The sequence below is a fragment of the Cyclopterus lumpus genome, chromosome 16, assembly GCF_009769545.1.
Source record: "Cyclopterus lumpus isolate fCycLum1 chromosome 16, fCycLum1.pri, whole genome shotgun sequence".
In the NCBI taxonomy this organism is placed as follows: Eukaryota; Metazoa; Chordata; class Actinopteri; order Perciformes; family Cyclopteridae; genus Cyclopterus; species Cyclopterus lumpus.
This window is the reverse complement of record NC_046981.1, coordinates 11,079,732-11,085,731: the sequence shown is the minus strand read 5'-3', so window position 1 is coordinate 11,085,731 and position 6,000 is coordinate 11,079,732.

Here is a 6,000-nt window from a genome sequence, read left to right as displayed (position 1 = left end):
TATCTCTTTTCTTGCCCTGCAGCCGTGTGTAGTTACAGTGTGACCCCAATAAAGTCTCCTCCTCTGCCTCCTGCCCTAATAAAAGGGCTAAATAACTACCCCTCCCTCACTGTTTATTACCCCCTGGGGCAGTAAAAGGCAGCTGTCTGGCCTCCTTCAAAATGCTGGACCCCTGTAAAAAAACACACGTGTACACACACATTCACATACCAAACTAAAAACACACATTCTGTGAACTCTTCACACATACCATCAAACACTCACACTGTACATGCAGTGGCTCACCGAAAGGGTGGACAGACAATCTGCCTGGCTGACTGCATCGTCATCCCTGCAGGTTGTTGGCTTTGCAGAAAACTTAACAAGGAACAGAAGACAAACCTCCCTCCACACACTCAAGTCAAGAAATAAACAGGGACACGCCGTGGAAAGAGTACAAACAGATGCATGCATACTGACAAAATTAAAAAAAACACCTGTTTGCTAAATGAGTATGCATAATTCACTTTATCACTCAGAATAAGTTGGAAATCAGATGACCTTTAACATGTCTAACAAGGTAACCATCGAGACTATCTGAATATTAGTTAGTTTGGGTGCCCCAGGGCTGAGTCAAGTTGCAGTTTGATAGATGACTTACATGCAGGGAGCACTTGTCTGCATACTTGAGACACAAGACGGGTGATTTGTGATCTGGTTGAAGCAATTACTGCCCTGCGGGTCAAATATATTCCAAGTTAGATAGTAAAGAAGAGACTCGTAAAAAAATACCCTGCAGGTATCTGAGTGGGAGAGTGGGACGGGGAAAAAGAGGCACATATCTTTGTGATAGTCGACACGCACGCACATAAATTCATAGATATAAAATTCAAGTGACAGTGTGATGACAGGTGATTGTCATTAAATGCACTCCACACACTCTCTCCGTCCAGGGTAGTTATTTACACCCATACACACACCTGCAAGCCTGGACAAACTGATACACACATCTAACAGTCGCGCCATGGTAAAGTGCAACAATCTCCTGTGGCAAACTCAATTAGACCACCCAGGAACCTTTGAGGCCACTTGTAAAACATTGGTTAAGAATAGTAGGCTATACGCCGAGGGCATACCACACACACACACACGCACACACACACGTACATGCACACACACGCACACACACACACGCACACAAAAATGCAGGTACTGAAAGCTTTTTGTGAGCATGTGGACTTCCATAACATGTTTTCATGTGGCCAAAACCACTCAGGTCATCTTGAAGCGCAATCTTACAAACATGCATATGTTTACATTTTGTTTACATATGATGTGAAATGATCTTAAAATGGCCATTATTCTCTGTCAAGATGAGAGAGTGGTATTCACTAAAGGTCACAGGAAGAGGCCTACAAATCAAGAGAATATGGTCGGCGCCTCGGCCCATTGAGCCAAACAAGGCTCTCAAGCCAACAACCTTCAAAAGCTCTTCTCATTAATTTCTGGGCAGAGAATCCTTCCATTAGGGAAAATAAAATCAAAGAGGATTGGAATGGAGAGACAAGGAGACGTTGAGTCATTGACTAAACGAGCGCTGATGTCAGAGGTATAGCTTCCTTTTAACCTCCGTGGCTAATTTTATAAAAGATGATTCATTCACTTACACACAAACGGGCCAAAGACTTATATATGTACTTTGCTGAGACATCTGCAGACCTACTGTCAGCTCAGTGGGGAGCCTCCCCGATGAGCATCATCATCCTGCTCCTCCATTTAGTGCAGGACAATGGTCTCACAGTACAGCAGGCTGAATGAGGTCTTTGTAGAGATGAAGAATGTAATATTAAATCTGATTACAGACTCTGACGCTGACCTCTGGATAGACAGAGGGAGATGATGGAAAGATGTTTAATTAAAGACAGAATATGAGGAAGAGAGTGTGGGAGAAGTTAAAGAGAAGAAAAAAAATGCTCATACACACAGAGACATTTCATTATTTCTAGCTATAAATACTCTACTTAGCTAAAAGTATAGGGACAGTCAAATAACTGCCATGCATAGAAAGTCGATAGAGTGGACTTTAAATCCAGTTGGGTAAAGGTGCAGGACAAATGCTGCATATTTAGGAAGATAAGACATATATGTCATATATGCCTCCTAAAGTGAACACAGCTGTTCTCACCACCTCTGATAGTAGCTGTCATCTTTGCTTTTAGTTCACTAGATGTTTGCCTGAAGAAACCTTGGAAGGACAACTCGCTGCGCCGTTAAAGTTTAAAGGTGCGCTCCTCTGGCTCCAGCAACATGTCGGGACAACAAGTTCTTCCCCAACAAGTTCTCCCCCAACAAGTTCTTCCCCAACAAGTTCTTCCCCAACAAGTTCTCCCCCAACAAGTTCTTCCCCAACAAGTTCTTCCCCAACAAGTTCTTCCCCAACAAGTTCTCCCTAACTTTCGCTGAAACTTGGAAGTATGCTGTTGTCGAAAATATTCATTTGGTACACAAATGTGGGAGCATTCTTTAGCCGTATAGTGCAACATGTTTACATGGAGCCAGCAACATAAAAGTGCCAAGTGGGGAAAGATAACGTGAAGAGAGGCACCCAGAAGGATGATCAGGCGTTTCAGGATGATTGACAGAGCTGCATGACTCATCACTTTATTTAGGATCAGCTCACTGTCAAGACACACTAATGTACAAAGGAACATACGGCGACACACACATGCAGGCGCATGCCCCTTTTAAAATGACTTGTTGGTGTGTTGAAGCGTAAGTCCTCCACAGCTACTGGGCTTTTGTGACGGATCAGCAGATTATTTACACAGAAGAACGGGGGATGAGTGTATTTAATACATTAAGCTTGAAGTGATCGCAGAGAGGTGAATCAAAGAGAAGGTGAGGTATAACATTAAGAACTCTTAAAAGGAAAAGGAATACTTGGAGTGGTGTGGTACTCGGTGGTACTTTTAAAGAGCCTGCATTTAATTACTGCATACATGAGGTTCAGCTTATCACCCTCTCTTTCTTTTCTTTTTTTTCCCCTTCCTTCCTTCCCTTCCTCACCCACACTACATCTCTTTCCTCTTTTGACAAGCTCCAGACGGTTGCCAGGCCAATACATACCGGCGACCAGTTTGTCAAAGCTGGACACAGCGTAACGCTGGCTGAGTTGTGCTGTGGTGTCGTTTGATCGGTGGCAGAAGACTATGATTTAGGAAACAGGGGTGGAGGAAGCACACCTTGTGAGAACTACGAGCTGCTGCACATGCATGCAAACTAGCACAGGCGTGTGCGTGCATCAAAAGAAATCAAAATATTTCTGCCCCACCACAAGTTGCTCTATGTGTGAGAAAGCAATGCTTTCTGAAATGGCAAAGTCGTGTACTCTTCGTGGGAAGAAGCGCTGTATGTTGACAGTAAATCATCATAATAACCACAGGCGTAAGGTGTTGCCACGGCTGCTGCCAAACCAGCAAGAGTGACGATGCAGGCTTGTGACATAGAAAACTGGCTTGTCTGCTAACACTACACCGTCACTACCGTCTCACTTGTACATAAATCACAGCTACTGTACTGCACTGATGATATGTAACACGTTTGTGCTATGGTCTCCTTCTGCCCTCCATCTGTCCATCTACCCAGCCAGGCTCTATGGCTGACATTGATTTACTGATCATCCAACGGGCAAAATATCCCATGGACATGCCAGCCAGTGTAGTACGCCCAGACATTCCTTTTGCTCCTTATCCTAAAATGTGCTTTTGCTTTGAAAGGGGAACTCGGCACACTGAGAAATAAGACGTCGAACTCTGCTGCTGTCTTTGCTGAGAATTATAGTGTAAAAAGCGTACAAGTTTTCAATGGCTAATAAATGTTGTATTCCACCGACAATAAAGTGTGCCTGTATTCAGTACTCACTTTACTCTGCCGTTTGTAAAAGCTGTAAAAGTGGTCTCCTCTTCATTGATTCAAATGTGTTGTTACAGCGGTGCGAATGAAAAAGTACAATTTTGTAATAAATAATAAAAGTTTGATTTTATGCCGGATGTTAATGGGCTCCTGCATAGAGGAGTGACACCTTGTGTACTGTCAGTGTGTGTGTGTGTGTGTGCGTGTGTGTGTGTGTGTGTGTGTGTGTGTGTGTGTGTGTGTGTGTGTGTGTGTGTGTGAATGTGTGTGTGTGTGTGAGAGAGAGTGTGAGAGTTAGGGCAACTCACTGAACATGCTGCTGCCAGTCAGCATGCATTATGCTGCCCGTCAAGTTACAGTAACAGCAGCGACTAAAACAATGCTAATTCAGGTCACTGCAAACCCAAAAAGTGTGTGTGTCTTTTGGTGATTATGAGATAAGGACCGGGACAACTCAGATCCAAGAGGAAGAAGACATAATGTAGAGAAAGAAGAAGATAAGATGAAGAAGAGGGGGCATTAATGGAAAGGACACTGATGGAGACCAATGTCAATTAGGCAGTAACTGTAAGAGCAATGATGGAGAGACCGAGGTCAATTATCCAATAATCATTATCTTTCCCCACCACTGGATTTATAAATCAAAAGCTAATGAAGTCCTTATTATTTCTAGATGTGTTAGCCACTTATGAGTTTACTCTTCAACCCCATTGCACTCTCTATCCCAGTCCAGTCAGACATCCGTCACCACATGATGAGTCTCGAGTGGGAGAGCTAATTTTCCAAGAGACATAAAAAGACTGTGAATGATGGAATTCAGCAGAATATGAATCAGTCATCAGCTGACCATCACGAGAATCAGTAGTCAAAATGACTTTGGATGATCTTGGCCATTAGCTTTAAAAAGGAAAAACTACCCATTTGGACCAGTTGTTATAATGCTGAATCTGTTCAGACTAGTTGAGACAGGCTTGGAAAGTGCAATATTTGAGATAGAGCGGCACCAAGTGGTGACAAGTGAGAATGTATTTATGACACCACATAACACCAAAAACCTCTCTGGTTGAACCTCAGCTCTTGAGGCAAGAAAACTAAATACTATACATCTTACATGTTACAGAAAACCTTGAATCATCAAATACATGAAGTACCAAGTAGTTGTAAAACACCCACACCAATGCAGACCTTTAACCAATCACAGTAGCCCGATCACAGGATTTTAGAGGCTGTGCCTTCCCACGTGTTACAAAACAGTGTCAGATTTCAGCAGCTTCTTTTTCTGAATTTTGTGTGAAGTGAGTTTGTCTTGAAATGTTTTTTGTTGATACATCAGGAAGAGTGTTCAAGGTTTTTAACTTTTAATGACTTCAAACGGAGCTTGTCCCAATTACATTCCCCGATATCGAGTAAATTGATGAACAAACAAAGTACATGTACAATTGAAAAAGGATTTAGGTCCCGAGCCTCCAAATGCAACTCCTAACTTGAGCAAATGACACATTTACAAAATTGCTCGGTGCAGATATGGGCCTGTACCATTTAGTCACTGTGTCCACTGACCAAAGGTCAAAGTAGTGTAAAACTAACTGGATCGTTGCAAATAAATTAATCACACAGCATACGTGTCTTAGACGGCTCAGAAATTAAGTGTTTGAATGTGAATCTATTTTGAAATATTGTCTTTTTCCATCCAGTGTCTTTGAATGTGTGACAAACATCTAAAATAAGCCAAATAAACTGGAACTTTCTATTTAAAGCCAAGAAACATGAACATGATATAAACATGATATTTAAAACTGGGCCAGTTTAAAGGCCCATCTCACTTAAGTTATTCCCTGGTGCAGGGATCACTAGTGGTCAGAAGGTCAGAAGGTCAGAAGAGACCAACTCACACAATTGAAGTTGTAGCTATGAAGTTTTGCTATAAGCTGAGTACTTGCACATCCAGCAGAAACACAGTAACAGGGTCAACGCCTTGAGGTCTTCTTTATTGCACGTGTGGAATATTCATGTGTTATTATAGTCGTCGTTTTGGTCAGCAAAGTCTTAAAAGAATAGTATAAATGTTCCACTTTGTTCACCTGTCACTCACCTCACATGCGGTTAAGG